This window comes from Suricata suricatta, chromosome 2 (assembly GCF_006229205.1).
Source record: "Suricata suricatta isolate VVHF042 chromosome 2, meerkat_22Aug2017_6uvM2_HiC, whole genome shotgun sequence".
NCBI classification, from domain to species: Eukaryota; Metazoa; Chordata; class Mammalia; order Carnivora; family Herpestidae; genus Suricata; species Suricata suricatta.
The window spans coordinates 4,311,908-4,331,191 of record NC_043701.1 but is presented as its reverse complement, the minus strand read 5'-3'; positions in this window follow the sequence as shown (position 1 = coordinate 4,331,191).

The window sequence follows — 19,284 nt, the reverse complement described above, 5'->3', positions numbered from 1 at the left end:
ATGGTTGACTTGCTCAAACGACAGCTATGATCTCCTATCCACTTCTGAATTCAATCCGTTGTAATGTGAGCACAGTGCAAATGCCAACACAAAGAAAAAGGAAAATAACATCCCAGTGCTTTTTATGAACATAGTTTTGATCTTATGATCTCCCTGAAAGGTCTTGGCAACCCCGGAGCTTAGATCATAGTGTTACCACTGGTTTAGTGCTCACTAGAATTCCTGATAATAGTTCCTTTGACTACATTTCACATTTCACTTTAATAGAATCATTATTTAATAATTACATTTCAAAACATATGCACATGGGGCACTTGGGTGGCTCAGTCGGTTAAGCCTCTGACTCTTAGTTTCAGTTCAGGTCATAATCTCTCGATTCATGAGATGGAGCCGTGTTGTCAGAGGAGCCTGCTTCAGATTCTCTCTCAAAATAAATAAAAACTGTAAGCAACAACAAAGTATGTGCACGGATGTCTAGGTATGTGTACAAAAATGACATAAGAAAGCGTGTGCCGCAACAGCCTAACGTTTACTTTTGCTCTATGAACAAATGGAAGCCATCTTAGTACGAGGAGAGGAATGGCTGGCAGAGCAAGGAAATCCCTCCCGATGACGTGTCGGGGCTACAGCGAATGGCAGATGACGTCAAAGGCAGATCACTTCGCTCTTCTACTCAACTTTCGGTAAACTTTTTGGTAGTCACAGTTACTGGAAAGCCCAGAAGGCAGCTCAGAATGTGTCAGCAGTGGGTTTGAAGCCTCGTGTGAGGAGCTGAAAGGGCAGCAGAAAAGAAGCAAGGTTCAGGCCAGCCCAGTTCAGATGTCAATTATACAGAAGCAAGAGAGGCGGTAACGTGGGTCCCAGTAACCGTGAGGGTGAGACAACAGGGGCTAAACAAAGCCGTTTTGCTGGAATGGTTCATATGGCCACGAACAGAGCAGGGCACTGAACAAAGTGAAGGTTGAATAGATGGACATGGAGAATGATCTTATAAAAGCCACTGACAATCAGGGAAATAACACTTGGGGTATGAATAAGGAAATAAGGGTCTACACTCTTTCAAGGAACCACATACAGTCAAACCTTGGTTTGCGAGCATAATTCATTCTGGAAACATGCTCGTAATCCAAAGCACTTGTATATCAAAGCAAATTTCCCCATAAGAAATAATGGAAACTCGGATGACTCGTTCCATAACCCCAAAATATTCGCGTAAGAGTGATTACAATCCTGTAATATAATACAAAAATCATAAAGCAAATACAAAGTATAAAGAAAAATAAACAAGTTAACCTGCACTTACCTTTGAAAGCCTTAGTGGCTGGTGTGAGGGGGACATGAGAGAGGAGGTGATTGTGTAGGACGCTTTCACCATCACTAACAGAATCATACGAGCTATTGGCTCAGTGGAATCTGTCCTGCGTGGGGGCCATTGCGTACACTCGCACGGGTGTTGACCACAGTACAGGCGTAGTAAGCTCTTGTCGTGTGCTCTACTTAATGTAACTGGCAGTAAGGCAGCAGAGGACAGGGTCTCTATCTGCAGGTGGCCTGACCTAGAGTGAATGAAGCAAAGGACTGTCTATAGGTGCTTGGAAGTGACAAAAATACCCTAATGCCAGTTGTGAGCACCTTCTAATGCTCTGAAAAAATCACTGATTTCTGCCAAACACCTGAGACGGAGCATGCGTGCGTGGGAGACGATCACCCACAGTCCCGCAGAGAGAGAGAGAGAGAGAGAGAGAGAGAGAGAGAGAGAGAGAGAGAAGCACCGGCGCAGCTGTGGTTGGCGGCATTCGGCCTCACGCACTACGCACATTCCTTGTTTCACCGAGCGAAACTTTGTTAGACATGTTTGCTCGTCTTGCGGAGCACTCGCAGAGCACGGCACTCTCAGCCCAAGGCTGTACGTGTCCGTTACACGAGAGAGGTGAACTGGAACTCGCCCCACAGCGTGCGCCCAGCGCGGGGAGCCGGCGGGAGCGTTTGGAAAAGCAGAGATGGGAGAGGGGCGCTGGAGGTTTGCAGGACGAGAGCAGACCACAGACCGCCAGGCCACGCGGGGACAATGAGGCAAGTTTTCCCAGGCGAGCTGCAAAACCAGCACAGGAAACAGGGCTGAGCTGTCTGCTCGCGGATGGAAGCCGCATTCTGTTGAAGGCGAAGCTTCAGATATGTCCTTCACCGCCTGTGGTGGAGATGAAAGTGTTCAAATTTAGGTGTTTAATGAGAGGAACTGCTGTATAAAATTTAACTCTGACCACGGGCAACGGCAGCCGCGGAAAATGACCATGTTATCTTAGAGGAAACACGGGTCCAGTCAGATATGTCCTAGACCCAAGAATAGTAGAATTTCAGAGAAGGAAAAAAAAGAAATAACCCTGTGGGTGGACAATTTAAGAGTGAATAGGGTGGAAGGAAGTTGTCTATAAAAATGAGTAAGTCTCTTAAAGCATGGAATTATCGTAAACATAATGTATTTTTTATAATGTGTTCAGTGTTTATTTATTCTTGAGAGAGAGAGAGAAAATAGGGGAGGGAGGGGCAGAAAGAGGGAGGCAGACAATGGGAAGCAACTCCAGGCTCTGAGCTGTCAGCACAGAGACCAACACGGGGCTCGAACTCGCAGACTGCGAGATCATGACCTGAGTCGAAGTCAGATGCTTAACTGACTGAGCCACCCAGGCGCCCCATATGTATGCTATATTTTGATTGAATCAAGCATTTAATAGTTTGTGAATAAGATGGGAAAATGAATGGATTGATAAAACATTCACTACTGTGAAATCTTTTACTTCTAAAAGATTTAAGAGAGTGCAACCCGATATGCTTGGGCCCATCGATTCCCCTCCGAAAATCCATCCCTTGTAAATACCAGCCCAGCTACAGAGAGAAATATGTGGCAAGATCAAGTCCTGCGGCTTTGTTTGGAGAATAATACAAATGACTGTGATTCGTTGAGTAATTACGGTATTCCACGTCCTGGGATATTTCACAGTGCTCTTAGCAGAAGGGAGCTGCATATACGGTTATGGGGGAGACAGGGGCACAGCGGGGGGTTGGGGTAAAAGCGGGAGGCGGTGCCTGGTGTGGTCAGAGGCTCTGGCAAGCACAGAGGAGGGCCACGTGGAGGGCCACACGTGGGGAGCCTGAGGCAGAACCCAGCGCCACAGTAGGCAGAGGGAGGAGACTAAGAAAGCAAGTGACAAAAGAAAAACAAACAAGAGGCAAGGGATAATATTGGCTAATTAAGTGTAACAAATATACCGTAGCAATGGAGGATGCTAATCCTTGCTCAACTTGAGTCCAGGTACAGTTGGTTCTAGCTCACCAATTTTCCTATAAACCTGACAGCATTTTCAAAAAATAAAGCCTACTTAAAACCGTACATGCACAAGAATGAGAGATTTCCAGATAAAAAGATGCCCTTTGAAGTGGCAATTTAGTGTGTTTTATCTATCACCTTTTGTAGTAAAACCAAAATGAAGGGTAAAGTGTGACAAGTGTCAGAATATGTTTACTAGTTACATCAGAAAATCCCGGTAACCTATGGCAAAAGACGGCAACATTTCACGTAAATTACAACTTCCTCCTAATTTATGAATTAATTTTAAACTACTGGCAACAGGGGAATGTTCTTTGACCTGCTGCAGACAAAGTGTAACTGAATCTGGAAGTTCGTTTTTACACACCGTAGACTCTAAAGTATTCTGTTCCTGCCGGTCTCCCAAAACCTCCTGTCAAGCTCAGGTACATAACTTTTCTTCATATTTGATCTTAGCGTTTGTAAGGGATAAATAATAGATTAGCACAGGAATTCTGAGAATATATTCAGCTTACGCTCAGCACTAAGCTCTTTCTAAATGTCCTTAGGCGTCAACCCAAAATGTGCATCACGAAGATGTCTTTCAGAACTGGGAGGTGCAGTGACACGGTGGATTAGAGTCAAGAAATGTGACGTGTGAACAGGGGACTGTTAGATGTCAGTTTCACTGCTGGTTAAGGAGTCAGTGTATCTGGCTACTTAAAAAAATATAAAATTTCTCTTTAAACATCTCTCCAGTAAGACTATAACCTCTTTGAGGGTAGAATCTCCCCCCTTCTAATTTTAATAAAATATGGTTGAAAGTGGATACTTCAAAGCGCCCCCCCCAAAAAAGTATAATTTAAACGGTTTTATTTTGTTGGGATGACACAACATGAGGTCTACTCTCTGAAACGGTTGAGTGTACAACGTTGTACCGCACAGCTCTAGAACTTACCCATCTTGCCTAATTGATGCCAGCGATGAACAACTCACCATCTCCCCTCCCTAGAGCCTCTGGCAACCTCCATTCTGCTCCCTGATTTTATGAGTTTGACTACTTGAGATACCTCTATAAATGGAATCATGCGATATTTGTCCTTCTGTGAGCGGCTTATTTCACTCAGCATAATATGTCCTCAAGTTTCACTCATGTTGTCACACATTCAGAAGTTCCTTCTTTTTTAAGACTGAATAATAAATATTCCATGGTGTGGGGGCTGGCTCAGTCAGTAGAGCATGTGACTCTTCTATTATTTAAAAAAATTTTTTTACATTGATTTATTTTTGAGAGACAGAGGGAGTCAGAGCACAAGTGAGGTGAAGAGCAGAATCCGAAACAGGCTCCAGGCACCAAGCTGTCAGCACAGAGCCTGATGTGAGGCTCAAACCCACGAACTGTGAGATCACCGCCTGAGCCGAAGTCGGACGCTTATCCAACTGAGCCACCTAGGCACCCCACTTTTTTTTTAAGGTTTTTTTTTTTGTGTGTGTGATTTCTATACCCAATGTGGGGCTCGAACTCACGACCTCAAGACCAAGAGTCATATATGCAACTCTTGATCTTGGGGTTGTGAGTTTGAGCCCCACATTAAATGGTTTCTTTTGATAGGTGGGACTGGCTGGCTGTAATTATTAGTGGAAGTAGAAATTACTTAAAAATAAAATCCTTAAAAAAATATTCCACTCTATGTAACACCACATTTTCTTTATCCATTCATCCATCCATGGGCATTTAGGTTGTTTCCACATCTTGACTATTGTGAAAAATGCAGCAGTGACCACTGGAGGACTAACAACTCTTTGAAATCCTGATTTCAATTCTTTCATATAAATACCCAGAAGTGGGGCACCTGGGGGGCTCTGTCAGTTAAGCGTCGGACTTCGGCTCAGGTCAAGATCTCCTGGTTCATGAGTTCGAGCCCCACATCAGGCTCTGTGCTGATAGCTCAGAGCCTGGAACCTGCTGTAGATTCTGTCTCCTTCTCTCTCTGCCCCTCCCCTGCTCATGATCTCTCTCTCTCTCTCTCTCTGTCTTTCAAAAATAAATAAACATTAAAAAAATTAAATACCCAGAAGTGGAATTGCTGGATCAGATGGCAGTTCCATTTTTAAGTTTTTTGAGGTCTCTCACGCTGTTTCCACAGTGGCCGCACTGTTTCGAATTCCCAGCAGCAGGGTGTATGAGTTCCCTTTCTCCACATCCCTGCCGACGTTTATTATCTTTTGGGTTTTGTTGTTGTTTTGTTTGTGTTTTTAAAGTTTATTTATTTTGAGAGAGAGCTGGAGCATGGGGATGGGGATGGGCAGAGAGAGAGGAGAGAGAATCCTAAGCTGACTCTGTACTGTGAGTGCAGAGCCCAAAGCCGGGCTCCATCTCATGAACCGTGACCTGAGTGGAAATCAACAGTGGGACACCTAACCAGCTGAGCCGCCCCCAGGGACCCCTATCTGTTCTGTTTTGTTTTTGACAATAGCCACTCTGACAGGTGTGAGGTAATATCTCATTGTGATTTTGATTTGCATTTCCCTGATGATTAGTGATGTTGAGTATCTTTTTGTGAACCTGTTGGTCTTTTGTATGTCTTCTTTGAAGAAATGTCTATTCAAGTCTTTAGCCTGTTTTTTTAAAAATGTAATGATGTTGGTCTTGGCAGTGATTTCTTTGATATGACACCTAAAACACAGGCAACAAAACCAAAAATAGACAAGTAAGATTACATCAAACTAAAAATTTTCTGCACAACAAAGAAAACAATCAATGAAATGAAAAGTCAACCTAAAGAATGGAAGAAAATATTTGTGAACCACCGAGAAACAGGGAAATTTCCAAAACATATTTTAAAAACTCATAAAATCAAGAGCAAACAAGTTAATAACCCCTTTTAAAAAGGATGATTTTTTTGCACTTGATTTTTGTATACATATGTAAAAGACTAATCTTTGTCTGAAAATTTTTCATTCATAAAATCATTTTTTATTTAGTGCCAAAGTTCCCAGGCCCCACTCAGGGCATAACTCAGGGACGTAATGAATGCCATAAATAGGCTAAGCCTCCATTTTCACAAACTCATACAATCATTCAGCCTCTTTTTTCCCCTCCCTCCCATTTCCCAAGGCATTTCTAGGATCCTCTAGGGTTGTGTCATAGCCTCAGAAATGGGTCTAGTTAGGTCCTTTCTGCACAGCTGTCTTCCCGTTGAGGACCTCGCCCTGGCCTGCGTTTAGTGGTCTTTGAACCACTTGCCTGGCTCCAGCTGTCATGGGCCGGTGGCCACACTGAGCCCCCGAGGGCTCCCTGCAGACTCTGGTGGATGGATCTCTCACCAGTACTGCATTGTAGACTCTCAGCTGGCCCTCTGAGCCACAGAGCCGTCAGCCAGACTTTCGCCAGCCTTTGGGGAATACATCTCTTCCCCTCTGAGACCAACAGCAGCTAAGAACACATGGCTGCCCATCCTTCCTCTTTATCTCGGTTCACCCATTCTCTCCAGGCGGCCATTCACGCTGTCCCATATTCCCCTCCCAGCCCCAAGACCTTTGTTCATACCAGTTCATGCCTAGAGGGCATCTAGAGGAATTCTCCAGATCACCAACCCCTATAGTTTAAGTTCTGGTCTGAGCTTATCAAAGATCTGTTATGTACTCCCAGAGCAAAGTCCTACTTTCCAGATATGCCGGGGAAAGGGAAGCTTGACTAGCTCATATCATTGACTTGCATTCATCAATTACTAAGAATATGCTAAGCCTACCATACGCAGGATTTAATTGAAGGTATAGGAAAGAATATGAAAAAGGCTATATTACTATTTTTATCCTATCACGTTTCTATTACCTGGCCTCATCTCTTACCCAAAATGAATCGTGTCATACGTGAGTGTCTGTCCCAATCGGGAGCTTTAGAATTGGCATCTGTAAGACTGTCACTCAGTCCCTGCGCATGGCTGGATCAAAACCGAAAATTCAGGAGCTCAGGGGTGGCCACAGCTGGCCTTGTTCTTGGAGGAAGGAAATCCAGGCTTCAGAAGGACAGCTGAGAGAATGAGGAATGTAGAGAAAAGGAAAGAGATAGTGAGTACTTTGTGGGTGTCTAATAATTTTTGTTATTCCGTTTGGATCCGTTACTGTGGCCTTACTGTCCTTAAGTTGCTTGGTGTTTATCTGTGTCTTTATAAAAACCCCACCTTTTTTGCTTAATTGACATAAACTTGGGTTCCGACACTTGTAATCAAATAGCCAACATTTATTAGGCAGTTACCTAACATGCCAAGCACTGTATGGGACTAAATCTCTTCCAGATATTCCCTTAATCTTTATAGCAAGATTGTGAGACATAGAGAGATTATATAGTCTGATTCCAGAGGTCACACTCCCTCTATTCAGCCTCCAAAAAGATATTAAACAATAAACACTGCATTGTGATTACTGATTTCTCTTGCTGTCTCTCCCATTGACTATAAGCATCTTGAGGTCAAAAAATAGGACTTACTTATCTTTATACTCATAGCATGTTGTTAAAAGAATGGGTAAATTAATCGATTATGGCTTTACTAGTTTACAGTGCCAATGTTTGCACCTTGTTTCCCAATGCATCAACAGTTCTCAAGCCTTTTGGGGGATTAGGGAAGAGAGTATATTGCTTGAGAGATGCTTGTAAAATGACACACACCTTCTGATGTGTGCCCCTGGATCCCGTGTTCTTCAAGTTGCTCCATAAGTGTAATGCCCAGAATTCGGGAGTCCCCCAGAAATGAACCACCAGAGTCCAGAGTCAAAGCCAAAAAGCAAGGGTCGTTTATTGCAGGTTCGAACCTGGGCCGCTGCTCACTCCAAGCTGGTGGAATGGAGAGAGCCAGAGAGCCCCGAACAAAGGTGGGGTAGGACTTTTAAGAGTTTGGGAAGGGGGAGTTACAGGAAATTGTGACATAGGTACAGTGATCCAATTATTATTACACAATATTATCGACAGCAGGTTTATCCAATTACAACATTTAGAGTGTTAACCAATCACAGAGCAGGCCCAGGACCCAGGACCCTCACACAGGGTATAACTAGCCTTAGGCAGTAACTAATCTAGGCCTGCCCTTAGGAATGTTAAGGGTATTACAAGGGTGGTCCCTCTTGCCTTGGGCAATGTGTAACTGCCTAATAGTTCTGGAGAGACTGACCTTTAGACCCAGTTTAGAGGGGAAACTTAAGGCCTGTCATGGCGTCTACCAGGTTCAGACTCGTGTTCTTACATAAGGAAGCCACTGTTAATGATGGGAGTATGTCAGACAGCTCAAGTGTAGCCTTTGAGTAAAGTACTGAGTACCAATGTTGATTTTCTTGAGGTAATCATGTGCCTTTTCATTGCTGTATGTGGATTGTCTAACAATGCCTGGCACACACATGTACAATATGTAACTTTTGAATGTATTAATAAAGGTTGATTTTTATCAGGTGGTCTCTAATTCTTTTTTTTTACCACTTTGAAGGTATTTCATATCTTCTGGATTCATTGTTTCTGTTGAGAATTCTGCTGCCCGTCTTAGTGTTGTCCTTTCAAAAGTTTTTTTCCTCTCTTTGTTTTTGGTTTCCAGAAGTTCTACTGTGATGTACCTAAGCGGGATTTTTTTCTTAGTATTTATCCTGCTTGGGGCTCATGAGGATGATTGTATCTGTAGCTTGATATCTTTCATCAATTTTGGAAAATTCTCTACCATTATCTCTTCAAATATTGCTTCACATCTACTCTCTGTTTTCTCTCCTTCATACCCCAATTACATATATTTTAGTCCTTCTACCTCTGCCTCTTACTTTTGCTTCTATGGTTTCTATCCTTTTGTCTCTCAGTGCCTCATGCTAGCCATTTTTTCCTGACCCATCTGATTTATTAATTCTCTCATTGGCTGTATCTAATATGATGTTAAACCAATATAGTGAGTTGTTAATTTTGGTTCTATTCTTTTTAATGTTTATTTATTTATTGAGAGTGAGACAGAGAAAGAGAGAGAGAAAGCAGGGGAAGGGCAAAGTGAGAGACAGAGAGAGAGAATCCCAAGCAGGCTCCATGCTCTCAGCATAGAACCCAATGCAGGATTTGATCTCATGAACTGTGAGATCATGACCTGAGCCGAAACCAAGTCAGACACTCAACCAAATGAACCACCCAGGTGCCCTGATAACTCTTTAAAAATTAAAAAAAAAATTTTTTTTTGAGAGAGAGAGAGAGAGAGAGTGAGTGAGCAGGGGAGGGACAGAGAGAGAGGGAGAGACAGAATCTGAAGACAGGTTCCAGGCTCTCGGCTAGTTATAAGCACAGAGCCCAAGGCGGGGCTTAAACCCACGAACCGTGAGATCACGACCTGAGCTGAAGCCGGATACTCACCCGACTAAGCCACCCAGACACCCCCGGATAACTGTTTTTTTAATCCCATAATTTTCATTTGATTCTACCTTATAGTTTCCAATTCTCTTCTGAGCTGTCTTTAATCTCTTGGAACATATTCAGCATAGTTATGGTAACACCTTTAAGTAAAAAGAACTCCATTATTTTGATCCCTTATGGGTATCTTTCTATTGCCTATTGTTTCGTTAGGTTTCAACTGACCTGACTCCTCATAAACATATTTGCTTTGTGCAAGACATTGTATATTAAGTATTGCAGAGATTGTTTGAATCTAATCTAACATTATCTTCTGACAGAGAAGATTTGTGTTTGCTTTTGGCAGGTGGTGAGGACACTAGCAATTCCAGATCAGATGAATCCAATAACAGCTGTAAGATAATTAGAAGCTGAGCTTCAGTTCATTTTTATTCCTAGCATCCAGCCCTTGAATTTCCCAACCCAGTGTGTGTGTGTGTGTGTGTGTGTGTGTGTGTGTGTGTGTGTGTTTTCTCTACAGGTCCTCCCTCAAAAAATATCTGCTCAGCTTTTCAATCTCTCAGTTACTTGTCTAGGAATCGACAGATTCCCTGGGAGAATCATGGACCTAACACGGGAAGTCTCTCCTTGGGTTTAATTCTTTTCTAAATCCCAGAACTATAATTATTTACTGTGTTGTTGGTTCCTCTAGTGACTTCAACAAATTATTTCCCTATTTCAGCAGCTCTCCTAATTATTCTCAGTGAAAGAGTCGTTCCCCATTACCCAGTCTTCCATTTTCAGAAGATGTCTAGTTCAATACTTGTTCAAATTTTATCCTTAACAGATAAGCAATAGTAAAAACAAAACAAAATCTTTTATTTTTTAAAATGTCTTTTCCTGCTTCTTTACTCATTGCTATTAAAGCACTTTTGAAATAACTGAGAAAGGAGGCAGGTGTCAAACAAGATAAAGGAGACGATCTGGTTGATTTCTCAACTGTATAGTTAGCCTAAACAGTGCAGATAAAAAGAGACATTCCCCAGATTAGGCTGAGCAGTCTCCTTTCTGAAAGGCAATCTCATTCTTAGCATTCATGTGTTGTGTGTTACCCGAGGCAAACTTTTTTTAAGCCAAGTGTAAGGTAGTCAGGTATTTCGTCAAATGAGACCAAACTTGCTTTTCCTTCCTCGAAGACTGGGGTTGTACACAACCATAGGTCCCGCCAGGGGTCCAGGGAGCACTGGTGTAAAGGTGCAAGTGAGGAGGTGACCTCTTAAGGAAGGTCACACCAAGTCAGGGACCAGTGCTAAACATGGCAGTCGAAGCGCCAACGCCCGCCAAGGAGGCAAAATGGCGCCCCAGGAGGGCTGCGGAAGCGGGTAGGGGCGTCGCAGCTGGAAGGATGGGGGCGACATCATGACTGGGGCCATCCGCTTTCATTTCATTCCTGGGGAGTGCCAGACTCATTCTCAACGGGACCCGCCCAGAGGAACACTAGGCAAGAGGATTTCACTCTGGTTTCCAGGGCCGAGGGGACTCGGAAAATTATCCTTGTAAGGTTTAATAGACGGAGGCAGAGATGAGAGGAAAGAAAGAGACCAAGTTATGGAGCCAAGAGAGTCTTTATTGGGATCTGCGATTCCAGGCGAGGTTCTGTGACTCCGGGAGTGGGGGGTCAGGGAAGTCACGCCTGGTACGGGAGGGGGGAGGTATTTTATTGGTGAAAGACTTCGGGTCGGTCCTGGGAGGGCAGACCACCAAATAAGGGCTTTTTAGGGACCTGGCGGGATGGGATAGGTTGCCTCCTCTGTCAGGGTGATGGGAAGCTGGGGCTTCATGATTGGCTGTTTTCAAACTGGTGAGGGACATTCCAGGTCTGCAGGTGAGGGGTGGGGATCGTCGGTGCACATGCTTTTCTCCAACCCACAGCAAGATGGCCGCTCAGCCACCATCTTAAGGTAACTCATAATCCTCTCCTGACTGAGGCAGTTACGGCCTCTAGGAGCAAAGCTCAGGTGGCCTTTCTCCAGAGTTGATCCTATTTCTCTCTTGGGTTGACGACTACCTCAGGACACGGATAATGACTGCTGATCCCATCTGCCACCGTGCTGATGTCAAACTGAAAGAGAGGTTAGTGACCATGCAGAAAGGCCTACGGAAGCAAGAACGAAGACTCGTGGCAAGCTCCCCTCTGCTTCTGATCCCCCTGCTGGGGCCTGAGGGGCCGGCACCCCTTCTCTCCTGCAACCTGGCAGGGCATGGAGGGGTCAAGACCTCCCCACGTTCCCCGGCTCTTCTCATCTCACCCATCCGCACCCCCCGGAAGCTGTTCCCACATCTCTAAGTCAGAAGGGAACTTGGGATTTTGTCAGGATCCGGCCTTCACCCAAAACAGGAATTCTTCTGAAAGCATTCTTGTCCACTGGTCGACAAGACTCTGCTCAGGCACTACCAATATCAGAAAAATCGTTACGCGTGTCCTGGAGTTTCATTGCGTGGATATGAAAACACACACAGAACAAAAAGTATGGTGAGCAGGGTAATTCTCCATCCATTCCGGTGCCCTCCCTCTGACCAATGGGAAGGGTCTAGGTATTGTTCCTGGCGGGTTTTGTATCCATATTTTTAAAGTTTTATTTATGTGTTTTGAGTGAAAGGGAGACAGACTGTGAGCAGGGGAGGGGCAGAGAGAGAGTCCCAAGCAGGCTCAGCACATCCGCACAGAGCCCAACACGATGCTTGAACCCACAAACGGTGAGATGATGACAAAACCAAGTCCGTGTTTAACGCCTGGTCACCCCGGCGCCCGCGGGCACATAGTCACGTGACCGTAGCCCCCTTGCTTCCACCGGCACCGCACACGTGCGGTTTCTTCAATGTGAACCACAGCCCAATTTGATATTAAATTCCATTTCGAGCACACTAATTGACAGAAAGTTGTACCGAAAACTGAGCTGGAATTTGTCATTTCAGAAGGGGTTACGTCCTGGTTTTGGCTTCTAGAACTTCACAGGAGGAGTGGAACTCTTCCCTGCAGGGATGGTTCTAGGAGGGTTTACCACAGCGGTCTTTCTACTTATTTTCTTCCACCTCCGGGTCTCCCACCACCCGCCCCTCTACCCGAGGTGCACTCCCAGCCAGAATATTTTGAGTTTCTTTATTCCTCCTGTGGCACTGTAGAACTAAGATAATTATACAGATTTCTTGCCAAAGAAAAATATTCAGAGTAGTCAAAGCTTGCTTTGAGTTAAATAAAACGAGTGAATCCCTTCTGGTGGCGGGTTGGCTGGTTTGCTCTTGCTGCTCCAGCATTGTCGTGCCCTTACACGCAGTAGACATCATTGCCCGTGCGGCATTGGCTCACTAATGGTCACCTCCTCAGACTTTATGCGTCTGTTATCTGAAATTCACTTGCATCAATAAGATGCTCATGTGATTTTTTTTGCAGCTACAAAAAGTAAACTTTAAAAATCAAGATGGCTTTAATTATATATATATACACATATATTTATATATATATGTACTGTGTCTATATATATACGTAGACTGTGTCTCCTAAGGCGGAAAGAAGCTTAAATACATTTCATTATATCGGGGCGCCTGGGTGGCTCAGTCGGTTAAGTGTCCGACTTCAGCTCAGGTCATGATCTCACAGGTCCTGGGTTCAAGCTCCACACGGGGCTCTGTGCTGACAGCGCGGAGCCTGGAGCCTGCTTCTGATTCTGTGTCTCCCTCTCTCTCTGCCCCTCCCCCACTTATCCTCCCTCCCTCCCTCTCTGTCTCTGAAAAATAAACATTAAAAAAATTTAAATACATTTCATTGCATCACATGTATACAGATACCATCAAATTTACTTATTGAAATGAAAATAATGGATTCAACTGAAAGGCCATTGAAATCCCAGCTAAATAAAGTCTTTCAAAAATGTCTTATTATAGTTTTTAATATTTGTTTATTTATTTATTTTGAGAGAGAGAAGGAGAGTTAGGCAGGGGCAGAGAGAGAGGAGAGAGAGAATCTCAAACAGGCTGCGTTCTGTCAACAGGGCTCCATCTCAGGAACTAGGAAGATCATGACCTGAGTCAACATCAAGAGTAGGTCGCTTAACCAAGTCACCCAGGAGTCCCCCTAAAATCTTTATTAATTAGAAATTGGTTAACTATGATTATTAAGTAGACTTTCTTCCTCAGAGCCACGAAAATGGAGCTACCATATTTACGAAAGAATTCACGCTTTAACATAAAGTTCAAAATACGAGATTGTAGGACATATTTTAGGAAGGACTTCAAATTTTTAGAGTGTGAGCAAGAAGGAGGAGCCCCAGGTCAGAGGCGGGAGGCCATGCTGCGTTCAGGTCTGCCCTGGGTTAGTTTTTGATCTGGTTGAACTACAATGTCCTCACGATGCCCACATCTTCATCATGGCCCCTGTGATCTACGTAATCCGTAATCCGTATATTGACCCTGTGAGGGTCATGCTCTTATTAACCCTGCGTTACCGGTGAGCAACAGGCTCACAAGGGTTAACTAGCTTGCCCGTGGTCACACAGCCCAGAGCGAGGGAGGGGGGTCCACACAGATAGCCAGAGCACTTCCTCGGCTGTATTTTGGGGGTGCTTTCTCACCAAGTGTTTCCTTGCTTCTATTTTGTTTGTTCCGTCCTACAGAACTTCTCACAAGGCACTTTTCAGCTCTTTTCTAAAACTCGTGACTGGCTTGCTCCCTGGCACATGGTAACTTCCCCATTTTCTAATCAACTTGTCTTTCTAGACACATCCCAGAGAGAGGTGCCTACCCACTGCTCTTGAACCCAAGGTGCACTGTTCTATCCCGGTTCTGAGAAAGGCCTCTCCCAAGGGCCACCCTTTTGTGAAGCCAGATTATTCCCGTTTGAAGGGATCTCTCCCCACCCCAGCTGGGCTACACAGCTCATATTCTTTCCCAGAATAGAGCATCACACAGTTGTTTCTGCGTGTGAGTTATGTGAGTTATATTCTTTAAGGGCCCAGAAGACAGATAATAACATAGAGCTCTTTCTAAGCCCATCCTGGGAACTCCATGAGTTTTTCTAGAAGATTTCTTCGATTGTGGGCTTCTTCTGGAAGTAGGATTGGAGTGATCCTTAGCCTTGGAGAGGGTGGAGTCGCCCAAGGCCTGGGTCAGGTTTTGTGAATCACTGGACTATTGCTAGCTTCAGTGGTATGGCTTGGACATTGTTTTGCTAATCAAGAAAGAAAAGCTGTAAGCCTTGGGCCTTAGGAATCAAATAGAAAATTCCCTCTGGTCAAAGCCAGCGCCTTGGGCTTCACTGGCAAGCTTACCTGGAAAAAAACATCCGAGAGTCTCTTCAGTTCCATGACAGTGATCCACGGTAATCTCCTTCAAATTCTCGAAACCAGAATTTGACCCCGTGATTTTAGATTGAATGGTTTCTGTAATCCAGTTAATACCGGCACCCTGCTGTCAAAACTGCCTTTACATTTTTCTTCTGTGTCCCCACTTTTACATTAGAAATGAAAAGCTAATACATTTCAATTGCTATGAAGTAGACAATTAAGGGTGTTCCTTCACTTCTTTAAGATAAAACTTCAAAGTCGTCCAGCAAGTGAGCTGAGACAGGGGGAAAAAAAAAAATCCTTGTTTTCTGGCCTTACAAACCGCCAACTAGACAACACCGCCTCCTAGTGGCCAATAGAGACACTTCCCGGCGTGCGGACACGCGGTCAGGGTCAGTTTGGAGAGGGAGCTGTGTGTTTACTGCCCAGCATAAACATACGGATGTAAAAACTTAATCACAAAACGAATCCCGAACAGGGGACTTTTGACTTTTCACCATCAGGATTCAAACCAAGTCCACAAACTCACGTGCCTTCGTGAGCCCGGGAGGCCCAAGAGTTGTGATCACAGGAGCTGTGGCCAAGACATGCCCCTTATAGAGGACTTCTCTTTCCTTGCTTTTTAACCTGTTGTGGGAGCCCCAAAACACTCCCGAGGACCCCCTCGGTCTCTACGTCACCAGTGTGCATTCACAGGATTCTAAATGGGACGTCCCTGAGACGTTGCCAGAGCTGTGGACTGAGCCACAGCGTCTGCCGGTTTCCCCAGGGTGAGAGGGCCAGGGTGTGACAGGGCAAACCGGGCGGCTCCACGGATGGGTGGCCTGTGCCAACGGGGCTCTGTGGCGACGATGGGCCCATGCTCGGTGCGACACTGCTGACACCGCTCTGTATTTTTAATACATTTCCACTGTGCACGGGACCCAAATTCTGTAGCTGGTCCTGCTGTTACTAGAACTGACGGCCTCTGCCTCTGTTCCCGTCCCCCATCTCCTGCTGGGTTCCTGGCGCCATGCGACACCCCAAAGCTTGCCCAGAAACAGGGAAGAGTCTCTGGACCCATCTTTCGCCTCCTGGTCCCAGCATCTGAGACCAGGAGCCTGCGGTGGTCCCGACGATACCACCCACGACCCGGACAGCAGGGCTCACGCTTCACCAGGGCTAGCTGGTCACCGCCTACCGGGGACCGTCCGGCGACCCGTCTTACTCTTGGTCCTCAGCTTGTTTTGTTAAACAGTGACCCGCTGGCAAAGCCAGGCAGGGGCGCGACAGCACCTGAGTGCTGATGCTCGTCGGACTCGGGCTCAGTCCTGCCGCATCTCCTTGATCCCAGCTTTCCGCGTGCTCCTTGTCATTTCCTCTCTCCCTGCCCACACCCGGCAGGTTTCTGCTCGCCCACGTGACCGCCCATCTGCCTCCCTCTCACCCCACTGACCCACCAGCCTGCCTCTCCCAGCCCACCCGGCTGCGGGGCCGCGTTAAACCCCGGCTCCGTGCCAGACGCTCTTGGGAAGCTCCGTACACAGGTGCCCTTTACTAACTAAGGTACGGAGTTTATTTCTTCATTTTCCACTGGAGAAAACTGAAGCTTCCAGAGATGCTAGGTGATGTGACTGAGCTGGAACTTGGTCTCATGTCTTTTTTTTAAAATGTTTATTCATTTTTGAGAGAGAGTGTGTGTGTGTGTGCAAGTGGTGGAGGGCCAGAGAGAGAGAGAGGGACAGAGGATCTGAAGAAGGCTCTGTGCTGATAGCAGTGAGTCCAACGTGAGGTTCGAACCCACGAACCGTGAGATCATGACCTGAGCCAAAACTGGACTCTCAACCAACTGAGCCACCCAGGCGCCCCTGGCCTCACATCTTTCTGGATCCAAAGCCTGTACTGCCTTCTATACACCAGTGGTTTTCGAATTGCGGGCCCCAGGCCAGCAGCTTAGAACTGATCAGAAATGCAAATTGTTTTGAGAGACAGGCCTGGGTCCAGACCCACTGAATTGGAGACTCTGAGGGAGAAGCCAGTCCTCTGTGTGAGTCAGCCGTTCCGGGGACACACTACCTGCCGTTTGGTACCGCCTTCACCCCGCCCCCGGGCAGCCCTCCCCACGCTCTCCATCCTGGAATTGGCAGCCCTGGCTTGGGACCCTCGCAAGGTCCCTTGTTGAATCATGGGCTCTTTCCTCCTGCCCCGTTGGGATGTGCCCCCTGCAGAGGGGGGATTGTCCCCAGTCCAGGTCCCTGCCTTTTGGTCTCTCTCTACCCGGGGATCCATGCCGCTTCGGGGCGGCACATCCCAGACCCAGATCCTCTGTTCCCACCTCGGACATGCCCTTCCCACTCCTTCATGGGGCGAATCCTTTCTTTCTCCCCCACACGCTCAAACTGGAAGCCAAAGTTCAAGGTAAGTCCCTCTGCTGTGCAGAGGTTCCCTTTCGTCCATCTCTGCTCTTCTGGCTCCGACACGAGCCTTCTCAGAGTCTCAGACTTCCAGCCCTCAACCCCTGCCCCGCTGGTCTCCTTCAAGGTGCCCCGAAAGTGGCTGGAAGAGTCATCTTTCTGAAGGGCATTCCGGAGCCCACCAATCAGATGAAAAAATGTCCGCCCTTTTGTCTTCCCCTCCCCCACGGCCCTTTAGGCTCCTTTTATGGTCCCTTCTTTGAATTGTAAGAATTTGTGTGCTTGTCTGATGTTAAGGGAACGAGACAGGATTCCAGAAGCCATTCAATATAATCAGCTTTAGTTTAGGTTGTTTTTTTTATAGTCACATCAACCGGCTGAGTAGACATCTGACATTGGTGGAGAATTTGATGGGCATCACCAACATTTCTGCAGACCAGTAACGAACATTCCCAATGACCCAGAACAAACTCCCAGTAACCCAGAAACCACTGTTCAGTGACTTCAATAAGAAGAACTCTACAAGTTGAAAGCAGAGAGCCTTTTTAATGACCATAGAATCACCTTTGGACAAGTTGCCTTCGGGCCAATATAAGATGCAGACAGATTTTCAGTATTAAGGCCTTAATGACACAATTACCACCGCCCTCCTTATTTAGTTGGATTCATTAAGCCCCTGGTTTCCATTAACTAAATCCTGTCCTTTTGTTTCTGGTTGAGGTCATAAATAGTGAATGGCACTTTTCTCCAGCCACCCATTTGATTAGCTTACAATGACCTCATACTAGTTTTACATACTAGCATGACTCAGACTGATGTCATATAATCCCACTAAACGACTGTTGATTCCCCACGGCAATCAGCACCTTCCCAAAGCTTCAATGGAGAAGATTCTTAAAAGCCTGCCGTTCCAACTCATTTTTGGATGTTGTGCAATAGGCGTTCGCCTTGAGTTCATTGTCTCTGTTGACATATTAAGCCTTCGATTTGCAGTGCCTTACGTGCAAACAACTTGTTGAGAATGAGCCACCCCTCCACTTCCAGTTTTAGTAAAAACTCTGGGCTCATAAAAGTAAATGGAATAAAAAAAATTCCCAGAACCCATTTCCTCTCTGGTCAGAGAGTACACAAGTCAGCGTTCCAGCTCGTGAATTATTAATAATAACACCTGTCGTTTGTATCACTGTTGTCAATTCATCCAAGCACTTTCACATCTATTTTCTCACCTGCCCTTCCAAAAATCCTTTTGGGGGGGGCACTGCCTGCTTGCCGCCCTGTTGATGCAAGGGCAGGTGAGTTGATCAGGGTCCATCGGCTAATGAATGAGTGGCAGAATTCCAGTCCTCGGGTCTGCGTAAGAAAGAAGTGAATGCTTAGAAGTCTTTCTAAGGATCAGTAAGGAACACAAAACTTGTTGGAAGTGGCTTGGCGACCTCAGGAAACAGAAGAGGTAGGAGGAGGATGGGTGAGGGAATGAGAAAAAGGAAAGGAGAACAATTTCTATTAAATGGAAATCAAAAAGCAATGGGCATCGGTGTTTCAAATTTACACCCTCTTCTTATTACAGTCAGCTTCTAGATTTTTTAAATTTTATTTAAAAAATTTAAAGACATATTTTGAGTGAGAGTGTTTAAGTGCGAGAGAGAGGCAAAGAGAGAGAATCTTTTTTTTTTTTTTTGAGAGAGAGAGAGAGGGCACAAATGAGTGAGGGGTGGAGACAGGAAGAGAGAGGGTCACATGAGCGGGAGAGAGGGAGAGAGAGAAACAGGGCTCACCCAAAGCAGGGCTCAAGCTCACCAGTTTGGGACTCAAACACAAATTTTGAGATCATGACCTGACCTGAAGTCCAATGTTTAACCAACTGAACCCCCCAGGGGCCCGACAGAGAAAGAGAATCTTGAG